This window comes from Salvia hispanica, chromosome 5 (genome assembly GCF_029641045.1).
Source record: "Salvia hispanica isolate PSC_SH4W2 chromosome 5, Shi_PSC_v1, whole genome shotgun sequence".
Taxonomy (NCBI): domain Eukaryota; kingdom Viridiplantae; phylum Streptophyta; class Magnoliopsida; order Lamiales; family Lamiaceae; genus Salvia; species Salvia hispanica.
In genome coordinates, this window is record NC_142696.1 from 33,904,148 (window position 1) to 33,924,287 (window position 20,140).

At 36.6% G+C, this 20,140-nt stretch overlaps 2 long non-coding RNA genes across 2 annotated transcripts; both read left to right on the forward strand.

Moving 5' to 3' along the window:
* The first annotated feature begins 5,684 nt into the window (after positions 1-5,684).
* Positions 5,685-6,905, forward strand: LOC125213920 (uncharacterized). The gene is made up of 2 exons (XR_007175039.2): positions 5,685-6,507; positions 6,594-6,905. It is a non-coding gene; the product is annotated as an uncharacterized LOC125213920 (long non-coding RNA).
* An 8,137-nt stretch (positions 6,906-15,042) lies between these two features.
* Positions 15,043-16,838, forward strand: LOC125186075 (uncharacterized). The gene is made up of 2 exons (XR_007170357.2): positions 15,043-16,441; positions 16,528-16,838. It is a non-coding gene; the product is annotated as an uncharacterized LOC125186075 (long non-coding RNA).
* Positions 16,839-20,140: the final 3,302 nt, after the last annotated feature.

The following is a 20,140-nucleotide window of genomic DNA, read 5'->3' on the forward strand; positions in this document are numbered from 1 at the left end:
TATATAGTGTGAAATTGCATCGACTTCAACTTAAAGATATTGTTATAGAGTAGTATTATACTTTTTAGATGTTTGCATGTATTGATTAATTTTATTATATATTCAGCTATATTGATTTACATTTTTTTAATGTTCTATTAAATTTAATTTATGATTGTGGAATATTTAGGTTTTTAGGTTTTTGTATGTATGTTTTAGGTGTTTGTGATGTACGATTTGTGTTAGTTGCTGATGATGTACTTTTTGTGTGAAAATCGAGATGATAATTCTCTTCATAAACTTAGTGTGATATGTTTGTTGCATTCTCCGTAAATTCTCTTTCTGCAAAAATTGTCTACTGGCTATTGATACAAAACAGAAATGATTTGTATTGAGTTGTAGTGCATTTATTGCCGATTGATGTAGCTTTAAAAGTTAAATTGTGACTATTTGTTTTTGTTGTTTGTTTTAAGTAATAGTTTTAGAAGTAATTATTTTAAGTAAATAGTGGTAGTAAGTTGTTGATGGTGAGTTTGTATCTATGAACTTGAGTTAATAGTTGATAGTTTATTTGTATGTATTGTATTTTTAGTCTGATTTTGTTATTATTTTTTATTGTTGTGGTTATTATTGTTTGACAAGTGTTTTAAGTTTTAATCAATATATTTATTATGGATTACTGAGATGTTTGTATGTATAGTACATATTAATATATGCATATATAAGTTAATATTTTATTCAGTTGGTGATTATTTGCAATATCTTGCACCATCCATGTACTATATATATGTGATCATAGTTTAATTTAATGTATAAAAGTAAATTGATTTTTCTAAAATAAATTATTTTTCGGTTGTACAAAAACAGATCCAGATGTATAAATATTAATCATTTTATTTTGATGGTTTTTGGTTATAAATGCTATTGATTGTTAAAAAAGTAAAGTAGTTATTTCATGTTTGAGTTTTTAGTTTAGATATGTTATGCTCAATTGAATGCTAAAATAAATGTCTTCCTATTTTTGGAGATGGAGTAGATAAATTTTTATTTTGTCGAATGTAGTGTAGTTATTATTTTGCTTTATCGATATATTCATAGTGCAATCATTTTTTTTCGTAATCGTCGCCTGATAAATTTTGTGATGGTTGTATTTATTGTATATATTGATATATAATGTACTTTATATATTGATTTATTATATTTTAGTTTAATTATCCTAAACTTAGGGTAATTATCATCTTCACTTAGTTGTCAACATATTTTTATTTTTGTTATTGTTTTTAGTGTATTATATTAAGATTAGCATATATAGTTGAATTTGGAGAATTTATTTATTGGATTAATTAATGTATTAACTTATTGATATATATTGTTATTATTAATATTAAATGTTAATATATTCCGTATTACATATTTCAGTATTAGATCATCTATTATACTAATTCTTCTATTTGATTTATAGTTCATGTGTTAGGGTTAACACACAGTGTATTAAATGTGATATACTTTAGTTCTTAGAATGAGCAATGATTAGAATTTATGGTTAAACAGATTGTGCTTTGGTTTTGTTGCGGTATAGTTGTAGTATATAATAAATTGAGTATCAGAATTTGGATTATAATATATTATAGCGTTACACGTGTTTTAAATTGTTATTTTATGTATGTTGTACTATTTAATAAAGGGAAACTCAATTCCGACGTTGGAGTAAATATTTTATTACTGTTACACGTGTTTCTGAGTTTTGTAATTTTATGCATATATCTCAATATCTCAATATCTGAATACATGTCTAAATCGAGATATCATTCGTTGAGTTTATATAATTGTTTTAGGTATATTAGGCTAGATTTGGGTTATAACCAGTGTGTAATATTTTGGAGCCATTTTTTCGATTCAAAATTTTGCTTACAATTTGCTTTATAAATAGACTCATTTGTGACTTTGTTAATCGCTACTACTGATCTCAAGTTTAATTTTTTTTTATTGTTGGGTTGGGTTTTTTTTTTGTTGTTTTGATTGTAGTTTGCATTTGTTATATGTAATTCTAATCGTTTTTTATTTTAATGATTGTATTTTGTAGTTTGCAGTTAATGTGGCACAAGGTGTTACGTTGCTGGCTAATTTAACGAGGGCAAGTGTTACACAGACTATTAAAGTTAGATGTGTCTATAAATATAATACTTATTGGACTGGGAGAGAAGAAGTTATTTCATCTCTTGAATGTATAATGCATGATGAGGAGGTATTATTATAATGAAAATTTTTATTATATACTTGCGTAGCATTTATTGTCAAGATTATATTATATATATATTACAAATGTCTTTAATTACAGGGCGTTAAAATACATGTGTCGTTTCCAAAGGCTATGATCGAGAGAAAGGGTCGTTTCATCAAAGAAGGAGATATCTATTGTATCAAGAATTTTTTCGTTAAAGACAGTCCGAAAAAATACAATTACTGCACATGAGTTCAAAATTCAGATTTATGAAAAGTCTTCTATCATAAAAGTTGAAGTCCTTGGATTTTGCGTTTGTATGTATAATACTATGAAAGTCAATGAGATTCTCAGTATTAATGATGTCGGTGAATGTGGTTTGTTTGGTATGTTTTAAATTTAATTTTTTGTTTTTAGTTTTCAGTCATATATTATATGATTTTATATATTATATTTTTAATTTTAATTTTAAATTGCAGATGTGGTAGGAGTAGTTCGAGATTGTGTGAGGGTGGTTGATGAAAGGTCCTCTAAATTACTGGAATTGGTTCTGGAGGATGAGCAGTATAATTTTATTTTTTTAAATTTATTATATACATTATTGTTTTATTTCTCATTATTAAATATATACAAATTTTATGAAATTTGGTTTTTTTTTGCTGCCATGTATCTATACATTGCACTTTATGGGGGTAGTATGTTGATTCCTTCTTGAGTCAACGTGAGTTTGATATCAAAATTGTACCAATTGTTTTGGTACAATTCTATAAGGCTACTATTTTCAACGGTATGTTTTTTTTTATCATTAAATAAGTATATGTTTTTGTTATTAATTCTATATATTTTTTTTACTCTCTTTTATATGTTTTTATTGTTAATTCATAAAAGTTTTTGTTGATTTAGGTAAAATCCGTTGTGGGACTGTTTACAATGCATCGAGAGTCTTATTTAATAAAGGCATTGATGTTATTGAATGCCTTAGGGAAAGGTGTTTTTTTAAAATTATTTTTGGTTTAATTTAATTGTTTTTAATTAACATATTTTCGTTATTTGTATGGAATCAAGGATGATGCTTCCTTCTCTGCTGAGTTACCATTGGCATTAAAATCTCAAAAGCCTATGGTAGTTGATGAAATTGATGGAAACTTAAAGTCTATAGAGAATTTGTTCTGTCTTGAGGTATAGAATAATTTATATAATTTTTATTTTGTTGTATTATATTAATGTTACATTAATTTATTTTATAGTTGTTGGATGGACAAAGTGTTAATCACTGGATATGTGCTAGAGTTGAATCTGTTAGTTGTTATGGTGAGTGGTTCTACATTTCATGTAAAAAATGTGGGAAAAAAGTTGTTAAGGATGGTTTTCAATTCTTCTGCTCGGTTTGTGGAAGTTTTGATGGTTCTGGATTTATGAGGTAGATGCTTAATAATTTTTAATATTTTGTTTTAATTTAATTTTTTTTAATAATTTTTTTAATATATTTTTTTAATTTTGATTATTATTAATTACTATTTTTTTAATGTAGGTATATGCTTAAATTTGAAGAGTTTGATGGAACTAGCACTGCTGAATTGTTTCTATGGGACAAGGAATGTGTCCATATAATGAACAAAAAGGCTTCAGAAGTTAATTCTCTGGAGGTGTCACGACCACAACTCCCTAGTGCTAGTGAGTGTAGCTATTTCGCGACTAAACAATTCTCAATAATCAAGGGACAACAATAAAAGGATGAAATCACTTAAATCAATAGTATCAAAGGCATATGGGTACATAGTCAAAACGTGTTCAGAGTATCAAGACTAAGTTCATAGCTTTCTAGCACACAGCTCTAGATTTGCAGCGGAAGAGTCCAAGACAAAATAGCACGTATGAAGACATGCTACTTTGGGCTACCTAACTACTTATTTAAAAATCTTGTCCCAACACCTTCGCCTGCTCGTCCACGTTCAACCTGCACATTTGAAAATAACATGCAGGGCTGAGTATTTGATATACTCAGTGGGCATATTGCCAAAAATGGTTCTATCTTTAATTGTCAATACCACAGTTGAGTGATCACGGGGTTTTACTTAAAAGACCCGAGTCACTAAAATACTTTTCCTTGAGTAAAGATTTGATTGCGCAATCACATAACATAGATATACCATATCTGAAACTGATGTGAACCGGGAATGTGGCCACATTCCACGACGGTCACTGGACCGGCCAACTCCTTTGTTAGCTCACGGTCCCCTCATGTGTACACTAGTCCGAGTAGGGTTTGCGGCCCTACTGGGACCCGAATTCGATTTAACTTGAATTGGCATAGCCAAGCAGATAGGTAATCATAAAACAAAACATGGCATGACAACATACTTGAGCAAAGATTCACATTTTTCATACTGAAATCACGTTTTGAAAGAATGCCCACCTCAAAAGCTAAATCCCTTTCCGTAAATTTCTTTAACTTGGCCTTAGACGACGTGCGAAGACGTGCCTTTAGGAAATAAAATAATACTTAATTAGACTTTAAGAAGTCAAGAAAATTAAACGTGAATGCATCCTAAGTGCGTGCTCTTTTATTCTTTTTCTTATTTTTCTAGAGAGAGTTTCTAGAAATTCTTGAACATTAATTAAATCAGTAGATTTAATTTAATTGGAAAAATTATTCGCTTAACTAGAGGATGTTACCTCCTTTTCCATTTATTTAAGCACTAAAATAAGCTCGAGGTTTATTCATCGTTAGCGCATAAATTCTTAAAATTAATTATTCGAGTGCTTAAACTAAGGTTCGGAACATTAGACTTATCTTCGTGAAAATAATTAGCGAACCATTAATTATTTAACCAACATCATAGGAGAGCCCATGATTTAATTAATTTCCTAGCCCATACTTTAATTTAGTTGGTGGCCCAACTCCATAATTAAGTTCAAATAAAAGGCAGCCCGTTTCTAACATTTCTTAAGCCCATATTTACTTTTAATGGAGAGGCCCAACTTAAAACTCCCTCAAATAAATTCTTTGGCCCAAGGTGCAAATAAATAAAAGAAAGGCCCAAAGACAAAACAATTAAAATCAAAAGAGGCCCAATTTTCTCTCTCCTCATTTCTATCGATTTCTCTCTTCTTAACATTCCCAAATTGCAAAAACCCTAGCTTGGAAGAGAATCCGGCGGCGCCTCTGTTCACGCCGCCTTTCGCCGCCGCCTCCGGCGGCGTCCCTCTCTTCCCCCTTCCGTCTCTCTGTCTTGCTCACTCCACCGGAGGTTCACGTCTGCTGCCGCCGTCGAGCGCTCTCATCCTCGGCGAACCCAGCAGCAGAGAGGAGGCATCGCCTCCTTCTTTCTCTCTCAGCTGCGGCTTGCAAACGCCTCGTCCTTCTCTCGTCTTCTCCGGCGAATTCGCGCTCGGAGTGACCCCTTTCGCGGTCGACCGATGCTGTTCGTTGCTCGGCCAGACAGCCCTTGCCCCTGCTCCCGTCAACACTCCTAAAGCTAAGTTCTTTAATCCATTCTTTCCTAGTGTAGTTATTTAGTTTTAAAGAGCTAAGTCTATCTATAGATTGAGCATTGGGGCTTCTTTGGACCTGCTGACAGATTTGATTTTTCTTAGAGGAGTTGAGTGAAAGTGTTATTGTTCTATGCTTATCCTAAATCTTTTGTTAGTTAACCGCCGAGGGGTTGTAGATATGTGCTTTAACATGCTTGGGGCTGATTTCTACATGATGATAGGATATGTTATTTGGGAGAAAGGTGGAGGTGTATTACCTCTTGCAAAAGACAGTGGCTTAAACTCTGATTTCCAAAGTTCTCAAAGCTTACTCCCTCCTTGAACTCCTATGGGAAGAGCTGAGATTGTAGTTCTTCTTACTGGACTTTAAACAAAACTTCTTCCCACTCGCTAGCTCTCTCTCTCGATGTTGTGAGAAAACTGATATGTGTTGGAGTTGTGAAACTGATTAGAAGGTATATGTGTATATGTATTGGAGTTTGTTGGGATTTTGGCAAAGATCAAATCTGAAACTCTTTGGCTCTTTGTTAGCTATTTTTAGTGGTTTATGGAGTATGTACTTGTGAGAAAATAAATGGGATTGCCCCTCTTCGGTTATGTTGCTGCAGAAACTCATTTTTGTTGGTCCTTCACTGCTCCATCCATTAAAAAAAAATTTGTCACTTAGTGAGCACTTGGGTTTTGACTCATAGTTATTCTTGTTTTTTTTTTTTTTTTTTTTGTGGTAGGAAGAGTGCAGCTGCCATTCCTATTTAGGCAAGTTGTTGGACATCTTTTGACATCTCAAAACCCTCCCTTGTTTTGTAATCAAAGTAAAGCCTTATTTATTTATCATATAGTACCTTGCTGCAGCCTTGTATACCTTGGAGAATTGATGATATTTGTCTACATTTTGCAGGTCTGCTTATATAATGGGCTGGGGTGGTGACGAATTATTTGTGAGGGGCTGGCTGCCCTTGGGTCTAACAGGCCAAGTGTGAGTGGGCCGAAGCAGTGGGCACTCCTTTTGGGTTGAGAGGAAGAAGTCCAAAAGCATATTTGTAACTTAAATGACTGTACTCCATAAGTTTACATATATGTAGCAACTTATGAGTAATACATTGGTTCTATTTGTTCATAAAGTAGTTCGTTGCTCCTTAATCATGTACTCATTCATTTGCTAAAGATATTCCTTTATCGTATATACGTCCTTGGACAAATCTTTTAATCATAGCTGTTGGTTTGCCGATACTTAAATATTCGGTCAAATCATAAGAAGACAAGGTGAACAATCATCTAATTAAGCTCCAAAAGAAATTTTAGGACGAAATGCGTTTACATTTCAATTTCTCCCGAATGGTTTAAAGATAAGTGAAAAAGGTGGGTGTTACATTCTACCCTCCTTAGCAAAAATTTCGTCCCGAAATTTTGCTTATGCTACCCAAACAGCTCTGGGTACTTTTCTTTCATCTTGTCTTTCAAATTCCCACGTAGCTTCCTCGTGACCATGGTGTTTCCATAAAACTTCCACCGTTACGATAGATTTGTTCCTCAATTCCTTGACCTTCCTATCCAATATTTCCTCTGGCTTCTCCTCATAGCTTAAGTCTGGTTCCAAAACCATTTCCTCTTGGTGGACTATGTGTTTCGGGTCGAACACGTATTTTCTCAATTGTGACACGTGAAAGACATTGTGTACATTCCCGAAACTCGGTGGGAGTGCCAATTTGTACGCCACAGGACCAACTCCTTCTAGAATCTCGTAGGGTCCGATGAAACGTGGTCTTAGCTTGCCCTTGACGCCAAATCTCGTAATTCCTTTAGACGGAGATACTTTTAGGAAAACTTTGTCTCCCGCCTTGAACTGCAGGTCGGTTCGGCGAGCATCCGCGTAAGACTTCTACCTGTCTTGAGCTTCCTTGATTCTCTCACGGATCTGGCGGACGATCTCTATCATTTCCTCTACAGAATCTGGTCCAAGCGTCTTTCTCTCACCGACCTCATCCCAATAAAGTGGTGATCTACATTTCCTCCCATACAGTGCTTCATATGGGGCCATGTTTATAGTCTCCTGATAACTGTTATTGTAAGCAAACTTTATAAGTGGCAATACTGGCTCCCATTTTCCTCCGCGGTTGAGCACCACGGCTCTCAGCATATCTTCCAAGGTCTGGATCGTTCTTTCAGACTGCCCATCTGTCTGTGGATGGAATGCAGTACTGAAATTCAATCTAGTGCCCAGCTCTTGCTGCAGGCTTATCCAAAATCTGGAAGTAAATTTTGGATCCCTGTCTGATGTGATCGTCACCGGTATTCCATGTAACCGTATGATCTCTTGCACATAGATCTGAGCTAACTTGTCCGATCCGTAAGTGATACGAACTGGTACAAAGTGGGCGCTCTTGGTGAGGCGATCTATAATCACCCAAATAGCAGTATTCCCTCGATGCGACTTTGGCAATCCTGTCACGAAATCCATTGCAATGTGCTCCCATTTCCACTCGGGAATTTCCAGGGGTTGCAATTTCCCATAGGGTCGTTGATGTAGAGCCTTCACTTGTTGACATGCTAGGCACCTTTCTACAAACGACGCTATGCTCCTCTTCATGCCATCCCACCAAAAATGCTTCTTCATATCTTGATACATTTTCAAACCTCCTGGGTGGGCGGTGTAGGGTGTCTCATGCGCTTCGCTCATGATCTCATCTCTGAGAGCCTCGTCATTAGGCACGCATAATCTCCCTTCAAAAGTGAGGGCGTTATCCGCTTCTTCGCGGTAACTCACCTCTTTTCCCGTCCTCACCTTAAGTCGAATTTTCTCTAATGCTTCATCACTCCTTTGAGCTTCAACAATTCTGGCCCTTAAGTCTGGTTCAATCACTAGAGTGGCGATCCTACTTTCCACCGTCTCTGGTGCTCTCACTACCTCCAATCGCATCTTAGCGAATTCCCGTATGAGTTCCTCATTTTGTGTAAGGAAGGTGGCCACTTGGGGTGTAGTTTTCCTGCTCAAGGCATCTGCTACTACATTCGCCTTGCCTGGGTGGTAATTTATACCACAGTCATAATCCTTGACTAATTCGAGCCATCTACGTTGTCGCATATTTAAATCCTTCTGCTCGAAAAAGTACTTAAGGCTCTTGTGGTCCGTGAAGATCTCACATCGAACTCCGTAGAGGTGATGTCTCCAAATCTTCAAGGCATGTACCACTGCCGCTAGTTCCAGATCATGAGTGGGGTAGTTTAACTCGTGTGGCCTGAGTTGGCGTGACGCGTATGCGATCACCTTGCCATTCTGCATCAATACGCATCCAAGTCCGACTTTTGAAGCATCGGTGTACACTACATAGCCTGCTTCTGGTGCTGGCACGGCTCGGACTGGTGCGGTGGTCAACTTTTCTTTTAATAGTTGGAAGCTCGCTTCGCACTCCGGCGTCCAATTGACCTTAGCCCCTTTCTTGAGCTGTTGGGTTAATGGTCTGGCTATTCTAGAAAATCCTTCAATGAACCTCCGATAATATCCAGCCAAACCTAAGAAACTTCGAATTTCACTAGGTGTTGTCGGTGACTGCCAACGTTGTACTGCTTCCACTTTTGCAGGGTCCACTCGGATCCCTTCTGCCGTTACTATGTGTCCTAGGAAGTTCACCTCGTTGAGCCAGAACTCACATTTGCTAAACTTAGCATAGAGCTTCTCGGCTCTCAACGTCTCTAAGGTGGTTCTCAGATGTTCCTCGTGTTCCTTCTCGTTCTTCGAGTAGATGAGTACATCATCTATAAAGACTAGGACGAACTTGTCCAAGTATGGGTGGAACACGCAGTTCATTAAGTCCATGAACACTGCCGGGGCATTTGTGAGCCCGAAAGGCATCACTGTGAATTCGTAATGGCCGTATCTGGTGCGGAATGCTGTCTTGGGTACATCGTCATGTCGGACTTTCAGTTGGTGATAGCCTGATCTCAAGTCCATTTTTGAGAATACACCGGCCCCTCGAAGTTGGTCAAAAAGGTCATCAATCCTTGGTAGAGGATACTTGTTCTTGAGCGTCAGCTTGTTCAACTCTAGGTAGTCGATACACATTCTCAGTGTTCCGTCCTTCTTCTTCACGAAGAGCACTGGTGCGCCCCATGGTGACACACTGGGTCGGATGAAGCCAAGGTCTAGTAATCCCTGTAGTTGTATTTTGAGTTCTTCTAACTCTTTAGGCACCATTCTGTATGGTGCCTTCGATACTGGAGCCGATCCTGGTTCGAGATCGACTGTGAATTCCAATTGCCTGTCTGGCGGCAATCTTGGTAGTGCGTCAGGAAAGACATCTGGAAATTCTCGTACCACTGCTACATCCTCTATTTTTTTGGTCCTCTTTCTCTTCTCCCTTCAGGTAAACGAGGTATGCAGGGAATCCTTTCCTCATCATAGTGGTCGCTTGTAGTGCAGAAATTATGGACTTTCGTCGTCTCATGGAGATTCCGTGAAAGATCGTGGGTTCCTTCCCTTACAAAGAATGGTAGCATAGTTCTCGGCTAACCAATCCATTCCCAATATGATGTCAACGCTCCATATCAACATCACATGTAAATTGTGAGCCACTAACTTAAGGTTTCCCATAGTGAATTCTACGTTCGAGCAAGTTCGTGAGATATCTATAAGGCCTCCTGCTAATTGCCTTGCTCTTGGTTCCCCGCTCAATCTTAGGGTGCTTCTGCCTCGGTGCAGTAACTATAGCCTGAGTGGGAAGCCTCTGGCGTAGCTGCCGCTGGTGATATGGTGCTGGGGTGAGATTGAGACTGCCTTTCTTCTCGGCTCAGCTTGAAGTGCCCTCAACTACGGACGCTGCCCTTGATAGTCCTGCCTCCCTCATGTCCTAGTATTCTTGTTCAGCATTCCCTGAAGAAATGTCCGCTTCTACCACAATTAAGGCACATATGTGTCCTAACTATGCACTCTCCACGGTGGTTTCTTGACCACTTAGCACAGGGGTGGGCCTTAGGTTGGTACTCAACCTTCTTATTGAGATCGGTTTGTCTACCGTCATTCTGCGATGGTTTTGGGGCAAGCTGTTGTTTCTTATTCTCATTTGAAGTACGTTTTCATTTTCCCGATCGTTCCTTCATTCGTTGGTTTTATTGCTCCACATCTCAGATGATTTTCCTCTTGTCGAAGACATCCGTTTATTAAAACGTAATCTACGAGAGTGTTCATATTTTCACTAGATTTCGTTACCTAATGATGATCTTGATCTCCATTTCCTCATGGCTCTCCTAGTTCACCTTGTTATTTGTGCCCCAAACGATTAATCACTTAGATAAATATGTCTTGTGCAACGAGAAGTCATTAGGTCTGTACGTATATAAGATTCCTTTACTTTTCTCTTTTTGTGGCCTATTATTCTATGTATATAGCGTAACGACCCATCCCTTAGCAGCTCGTGACCGGCGGCACACAAGTGCGAAAAGTCCAAACCGTTATGCCCTTCGTGATTTCCTTATACTAAGAACTCAATGATTAATCAAACAGTCTTAACTTGGATAGGAAACATAGAAGGAGCATGACTGAAAATTTGGAGGGCTCCACCATATTAAAGGGGACAAGAATATCACATCTTGTTCGACTCTTGTGAATTTTCATCATCAATTTGCAACAATCGATTTTTGAAAGAAAAAACTGGGTTCAATTGAACTCATCTTGTCAATTCAAAGAACTAGGCGGTCCCAATGGTTTCAGATAAACCCATCGAATTTGAAAACCCACTTCTGAAAGGAGCTTGAAAGAACATAGGTCATGAGAACAAGATGATACTTTATTAACTCTCAATTTCCATAGTAGGTTGTCATACAAGATAGTTCAATTGTCCGCTCAACTTGACTAGATCCGGACATCAAGGATGATAGTTTCAACATGTCAAGACCTGAGTTTATCAGTCATGGGAGAGTTTAGGAATATAGGCAATTTCCATGAATCAATGTTGATCATGGCTCAACGACATCATAATATGATATTGTGGAATCAAGTCAATGGGTTTGCAAGTTTGGTTAGAGGCAACCAAGGTGAAAGAAACTTTTTAGAACGATCAAAAAGGTCCAATACATCAAGGGATATGCAATACACTCACCTTAACTTAGTGTTGCAGAAGAAATTACGAGCTAGAAACAATATATGTGATGGAATTGAGCTAGAAAGAGTTCCGTTCCTCAAAGGAAGATGTCGCCACAGACATAGTTGAAAAAATAGAGGGGTGAACAAAAGTTCCACTTATTGTGCCATTCTCTGAGGAGAAATGTCTGAACAATAAGCAACTTAAGGGTGAAGTTATATCGTGAGAGTTAAAGAAACCAGGATATTGATCTTGCAAATGGGGGGGCGTCATAGGAGTCAACAACCAACAAAGGTGTTTGAGAACATGTGAGTCTTCTGAATCTAAGATTTGAAAGTAAGTCACCACTTTCGTTGAAAAAAATGATAGTGACTTATTACTTGCCAAAATGCGAGTCAATCAAAAGTCTTAAATAGACGGCAAGACACCCTTATCAAGGATGTTCAAAATGAGATTATTTCAAAGGGCATGGTCGTAAGCAACTTTAGAATCGAAGGTTTATGACCGGAGCTTAAGAAGTCAACACTTTACATTTTCTAAATAATGAGCTCAAGTACTATAGTCAACAAACTAGAAGAGAGTTACAACTTTCATAGGAAAGGAAAAAGTGAGGCATTACTTGCATAAATGCGAGTCAATCTGGAGTCTAAAGTAGACGGGGGCATTTTCATTAAGGAGGTTCGTAGAAAGATATTGATGGGAACCCAAGTAAGTACTGTTGACCATAATCATCTGTTCCAATTATGTGGCACTTTCTTGTTTGTTCTTTCGGAGATCGAACATGATCAGAGCGTTCTAGGAAACCATACATTCCAAGCTAGGATTCCTGGTGTTATAACTAATAACTGCCGTTGAAGGTCATATTTTCATAATGTTCTCGATAAGTCAGAGCGGTCATTCTCGTAAAATATTGCACTCTCCATCGTGCTTCACAACGTGCTATAAGCATTGTTTCTAGATCGCGTAGCCTCCTTGACTTGCTACGCAAGACTGGATCACGTAATTAGATCGTAGGTACGATATCTTTTCGTGTAAGGATACACCTCCTTTACTGAATCGAGGGTACGCTCATTTCGGTTATGAATGAGTTCATGAAGACAAAGGGAACTTCATGTTGTTCTCATCATTTAAAACGTTCAACAGACGCCCATGTGCCGTAGGTAGTTTCTCGTATCTCGTGTGATCGTTACCATCTAAGAATAGATGGGTTATTTATAATTTGTTAGGTTCATTATTGTACATTTGGAATTGTTTTGTTCCAATTACAACATTATGGATCGTGGTCTCGTCAAGGCATAGGGTAGAGGAAAAGGCGTGGGTTACACTTTTAGACCCATTCACCTATATTTCCTCATTTTTAAAACAAATTTAGGGTTTTGCCCTAACTTGCATATACTTGTTCGTTTTATCGCTTAGGAAAGCAGAAAGGAAGTCATCAACTTATATCATTCTTCAAGAGCGTTCAGCCTAATGTACATTCTTAGGCATACTATGTTTGCATGCATTAGTCATTTCGTAACTTTCTAAAAACTTTCTCAATCTATCATCATACTTCACGTAATCAAGCATGCGTAACTAATAATACTTTAACATTTGTCTCAAAGACATCCTTATGCTGAGCATTTTAAACTTGAATTTTCATGGTTCGTAGGAAAAATGGAATTTACATGCTTTTCCTTGAAATCCTTGAATATTTTCAAAATATCTTTAAAAAGAAATCATTTTTCCAATTATCACGTTCTTTCATGAATAACTGCATTTTTTTTGTAAGAACTTCTTTCTTACCTCATTGGTGCAGATGAACGTGACGAGTTGAGGTGTTGGGTCCCTTTAATCTTTCCATTTTAGTCATATTATAGTCTAGTGCTATCATTCTAGACTAAGGCTTGAAAGAAGGTTCTTGGGTCCAGAGCGAAAGAACGGTGCTCTGATACCACTCTGTCACGACCACAACTCCCTAGTGCTAGTGAGTGTAGCTATTTCGCGACTAAACAATTCTCAATAATCAAGGGACAACAATAAAAGGATGAAATCACTTAAATCAATAGTATCAAAGGCATATGGGTACATAGTCAAAACGTGTTCAGAGTATCAAGACTAAGTTCATAGCTTTCTAGCACACAGCTCTAGATTTGCAGCGGAAGAGTCCAAGACAAAATAGCACGTATGAAGACATGCTACTTTGGGCTACCTAACTACTTATTTAAAAAGCTTGTCCCAACACCTTCGCCTGTTCGTCCACGTTCAACCTGCACATTTGAAAATAACATGCAGGGCTGAGTATTTGATATACTCAGTGGGCACATTGCCAAAAATGGTTCTATCTTTAATTGTCAATGCCACAGTTGAGTGATCACGGGGTTTTACTTAAAAGACCCGAGTCACTAAAATACTTTTCCTTGAGTAAAGATTTGATTGCGCAATCACATAACATAGATATACCATATCTGAAACTGATGTGAACCGGGAATGTGGCCACATTCCACGACGGTCACTGGACCGGCCAACTCCTTTGTTAGCTCACGGTCCCCTCATGTGTACACTAGTCCGAGTAGGGTTTGCGGCCCTACTGGGACCCGAATTCGATTTAACTTGAATTGGCATAGCCAAGCAGATAGGTAATCATAAAACAAAACATGGCATGACAACATACTTGAGCAAAGATTCACATTTTCATACTGAAATCACGTTTTGAAAGAATGCCCACCTCAAAAGCTAAATCCCTTTCCGTAAATTTCTTTAACTTGGCCTTAGACGACGTGCGAAGACGTGCCTTTAGGAAATAAAATAATACTTAATTAGACTTTAAGAAGTCAAGAAAATTAAACGTGAATGCATCCTAAGTGCGTGCTCTTTTATTCTTTTTCTTATTTTTCTAGAGAGAGTTTCTAGAAATTCTTGAACATTAATTAAATCAGTAGATTTAATTTAATTGGAAAAATTATTCGCTTAACTAGAGGATGTTACCTCCTTTTCCATTTATTTAAGCACTAAAATAAGCTCGAGGTTTATTCATCGTTAGCGCATAAATTCTTAAAATTAATTATTCGAGTGCTTAAACTAAGGTTCGGAACATTAGACTTATCTTCGTGAAAATAATTAGCGAACCATTAATTATTTAACCAACATCATAGGAGAGCCCATGATTTAATTAATTTCCTAGCCCATACTTTAATTTAGTTGGTGGCCCAACTCCATAATTAAGTTCAAATAAAAGGCAGCCCGTTTCTAACATTTCTTAAGCCCATATTTACTTTTAATGGAGAGGCCCAACTTAAAACTCCCTCAAATAAATTCTTTGGCCCAAGGTGCAAATAAATAAAAGAAAGGCCCAAAGACAAAACAATTAAAATCAAAAGAGACCCAATTTTCTCTCTCCTCATTTCTATCGATTTCTCTCTTCTTAACATTCCCAAATTGCAAAAACCCTAGCTTGGAAGAGAATCCGGCGGCGCCTCTGTTCACGCCGCCTTTCGCCGCCGCCTCCGGCGGCGTCCCTCTCTTCCCCCTTCCGTCTCTCTGTCTTGCTCACTCCACCGGAGGTTCACGTCTGCTGCCGCCGTCGAGCGCTCTCATCCTCGGCGAACCCAGCAGCAGAGAGGAGGCATCGCCTCCTTCTTTCTCTCTCAGCTGCGGCTTGCAAACGCCTCGTCCTTCTCTCGTCTTCTCCGGCGAATTCGCGCTCGGAGTGACCCCTTTCGCGGTCGACCGATGCTGTTCGTTGCTCGGCCAGACAGCCCTTGCCCCTGCTCCCGTCAACACTCCTAAAGCTAAGTTCTTTAATCCATTCTTTCCTAGTGTAGTTATTTAGTTTTAAAGAGCTAAGTCTATCTATAGATTGAGCATTGGGGCTTCTTTGGACCTGCTGACAGATTTGATTTTTCTTAGAGGAGTTGAGTGAAAGTGTTATTGTTCTATGCTTATCCTAAATCTTTTGTTAGTTAACCGCCGAGGGGTTGTAGATATGTGCTTTAACATGCTTGGGGCTGATTTCTACATGATGATAGGATATGTTATTTGGGAGAAAGGTGGAGGTGTATTACCTCTTTTGATGGGGCTGATTTCTACATGATGATAGGATATGTTATTTGGGAGAAAGGTGGAGGTGTATTACCTCTTGCAAAAGACAGTGGCTTAAACTCTGATTTCCAAAGTTCTCAAAGCTTACTCCCTCCTTGAACTCCTATGGGAAGAGCTGAGATTGTAGTTCTTCTTACTGGACTTTAAACAAAACTTCTTCCCACTCGCTAGCTCTCTCTCTCGATGTTGTGAGAAAACTGATATGTGTTGGAGTTGTGAAACTGATTAGAAGGTATATGTGTATATGTATTGGAGTTTGTTGGGATTTTGGCAGAGATCAAATCTGAAACTCTTTGGCTCTTTGTTAGCTATTTTTAGTGGTTTATGGAGTATGTACTTGTGAGAAAATAAATGGGATTGCCCCTCTTCGGTTATGTTGCTGCAGAAACTCATTTTTGTTGGTCCTTCACTGCTCCATCCATTAAAAAAAAATTTGTCACTTAATGAGCACTTGGGTTTTGACTCATAGTTATTCTTGTTTTTTTTTTTTTTTTTTTTTTTGTGGTAGGAAGAGTGCAGCTGCCATTCCTATTTAGGCAAGTTGTTGGACATCTTTTGACATCTCAAAACCCTCCCTTGTTTTGTAATCAAAGTAAAGCCTTATTTATTTATCATATAGTACCTTGCTGCAGCCTTGTATACCTTGGAGAATTGATGATATTTGTCTTCATTTTGCAGGTCTGCTTATATAATGGGCTGGGGTGGTGACGATTATTTGTGAGGGGCTGGCTGCCCTTGGGTCTAACAGGCCAAGTGTGAGTGGGCCGAAGCAGTGGGCACTCCTTTTGGGTTGAGAGGAAGAAGTCCAAAAGCATATTTGTAACTTAAATGACTGTACTCCATAAGTTTACATATATGTAGCAACTTATGAGTAATACATTGGTTCTATTTGTTCATAAAGTAGTTCGTTGCTCCTTAATCATGTACTCATTCATTTGCTAAAGATATTCCTTTATCGTATATACGTCCTTGGACAAATCTTTTAATCATAGCTGTTGGTATGCCGATACTTAAATATTCGGTCAAATCATAAGAAGACAAGGTGAACAATCATCTAATTAAGCTCCAAATGAAATTTTAGGACGAAATGCGTTTACATTTCAATTTCTCCCGAATGGTTTAAAGATAAGTGAAAAAGGTGGGTGTTACAGGAGGTATGTTAGGAAAAATATAAATAATAAGTACTTCTTTTATTTATGTGTTTATGTATTGTTTTTTTTATTTTAGTTTAATTAGTTGGCTAATTTTTTTTATTGATATCAGGTTGTTTCGGCTAATTGTGTGCCGAAGGAAGTTGAGAATTTCATCACTGACAAAATCTATCTCTTTAAGATATCTCTAAGAAAAGAAGTTGATTTTCTGAGTTTGAAGCCATATAATGTTAAAAAGGTTGTTTGTGATGAGACTATTATTCGCAAGTATTCGGCGATTATGTTTGATAATGTTGATAATGGAGATACTTCGAAGTCATTAGATGATCTCTTTTTAGAGGATTGCGACAGGCTATCGCCCATTGTTAATTTGGGTAATGATGATGATTCGCTGCAGGTATTTTATAATATTTTTAAATGTTCTATAGTAAGTAATGATTATTATGATTATATTATTACTAAACTTTTTTCCATATCAGGTTTATGGTGAAAGGTTGTTTTCACCTGCTTGCAGTGGAATGAAAACTGATCTTGAGATACTTCCCGATGATGGTGTCATGAGTGTTGAAAATAAGTGTAAAGTTAATGGCTTTATGAATGATGATTTTATCATTGATGTGGATGTTACTCCTGATGTGTGTCCATCAGTGGAGCGGAAGAAAAGCTTTGCTCTGAAAGATGAAGTTGATATTAGCCCTGGGATTAAGAGGAAGTTGGCTGAAGAATTTGATGTGCCTTTGAAGTTTAGTAAGAGGAAGAACAAGTTGGTGGCTGTTAAAATAGAACCTAAAGATTGAAGTTTTATGCATTGGAATGTGTTTTGAGTTTTGATTATGGCGGTGATGTTGTCTTTTGTGTAAGTATCATTATTAACCAATATGCTGGTTGGACCGCTGCTCATCTTTTATTTTCGTTTTGTTATTGACTATGTGTATATTCAGAGTCAATAAAGATGAGTAATTATGTATTCGACTAAGTTTTTCTTCTGTTGTAATTTATAATATAATATTTGCAGTTGGTGTGTTTCATTAATTGTTACTCCGTATTATTTATTTTATGGTTATTTGCTTATAATGTTATACGAAGGAACTGGCAGCGGTGCGAAGGATTAACAATTATTAATCGCACAAATAAATCACATAATAAACAGATCTATTTAACAGATTATTTATACAAAATCTATTCGCGTAACTCTCACATGTATCATGCCATAACTTGAATTAATCATGTTTTAAGAATACTGAAACCTAAAACATACTTTTCTACGGAGCAGAAATAATACCTAATTAATTCTCCAAAGAAATGAAGATGGCTAGCAGCTTCTCCATGTGACGCTTTGAATACTAGACCATAAATCTTCTCTCTGGTTCCCGAACTATACTCCGATATCAGTGTGGGCTGATCTCACCAGAACACTAGGACTTAGATAAAGAAGACAGAAGAAATCCTTTTAGGAATAGGACAAAAATTTCGAGCTCCACTCTATAGGGGAGGACACAAATTTGAGTATAAAAACTTATGATTGTTGTCTCCCTTATTCTCCTATTTATATTAAGTTCCTTTTGGGCCCTGACAGGGATCTATGGAAGGTTTTGGATATGAGCTCATCCAATTTACTTTTAACTAATTAAATTGAACCCACAATTTAATATAAGCTTTAATTGGAATATTACGAGCATCCACTGCAAAAGTAATATTGAACTCTCCACATCCAAATCCGAAATTATAAGTAATCCGGGTTTCCGTTTTACTTTCATTTCCCATGCTTAAGATAAAAATGTCCATTAATTAATTAGTGTCTGCTATGGACTTAATTAATTAACTTCTTATTAATTCCAAGAATGGACTTAGCATGGACCGCTTATTTATTATTCATAGAGTAATCAAACTCCAACTAGCTAGGTTCCGAATAATAAAACCTTGTTTCGCGCTCCTCTTGAGGATATTATCAAACGAGACTCACCTCGCGTACGATTCAACATAATAGCAATCCTAGCACCGCTAGATATTAATCACCACTACCCAATATATCAGGATCATTGGGTTATGCAAAACCCACACCATTTGATAAGTCAAAGTAATGCATAATCAATACCATATGCTCAATGCTAACCTACATTGATTAAGAAACAAATATTTATCAAGACCTCGCCTTTCAGTAGATAGCCTAAGGACAAGTCTTGCTGTTAGATCCATTCAATGCTATACCACACCAATGTCATCTTATTTCAGTTAGGCTTAGAAATATGCGGACTGACATTGCAACATTTCTCGATGGATAGTCTAATTCCAACTAGGTTGTGAAATTCATCTTTTTCTTTGTTTAGGACTGACCGTGTTACCTTAAAGTGGACGCCACCCACAACCAGTCTACTAAAATAAAGACTTAGACTTTGTTAAGTTAACTTATACATTTAAACATGCATAAACATCCATTAAATGTAAAACATAACAACATTATGACAAAAATAATCTGTTTTATTCCTTGGAAAATAAAATAAGAGTTTTACAGTATTCAATCACTCAAAACGTGATTTCTAGTATACAAACTCTAACATTATACTTCTATCAGAACCCATGATATATTGATTTTAGACTTTTATATTTCAAATAAATAAATAATTTGTTACTTATATTTTATAATTTCATTAAATTGATATTATGTTCTTGGTGTCATTCTCAATTTATGTTTTTCCTTTATTGATACTGTTAAATAATGTGTTTGTATTATTTATTATAGTTATTTAAATTTATAAAGTCTATTGCACAGTGGGTTTTAACTTTTGGTTGTTTAGTTATTTGATTAAGTATTCTTTTGTGAATATTTTTTTACATTTATTGGCTCGAATTTCAAGATAATGTTTATTAATATTTTTGGTTAAATTATTGTCATCAAAATGAAACGACACCTATTAATATATTGTAGTTTTAATACTAACAAGTAAAAAATCTCATGTTTCAAAGAAAATCTTCCCCTTACAGTTCAATCTTACCCGGTGCTTATTTTTTATAATTTTAAATTTTAATTTTAAATATTTTCACTTTGATTTCGTTAATGATAGTTGTTCTATTTATTGTTTTGTATTTCTTTGTATTTTAATCTTTTTTGACTTTTTCTGTTTTTAGCTATGTGCGTATTG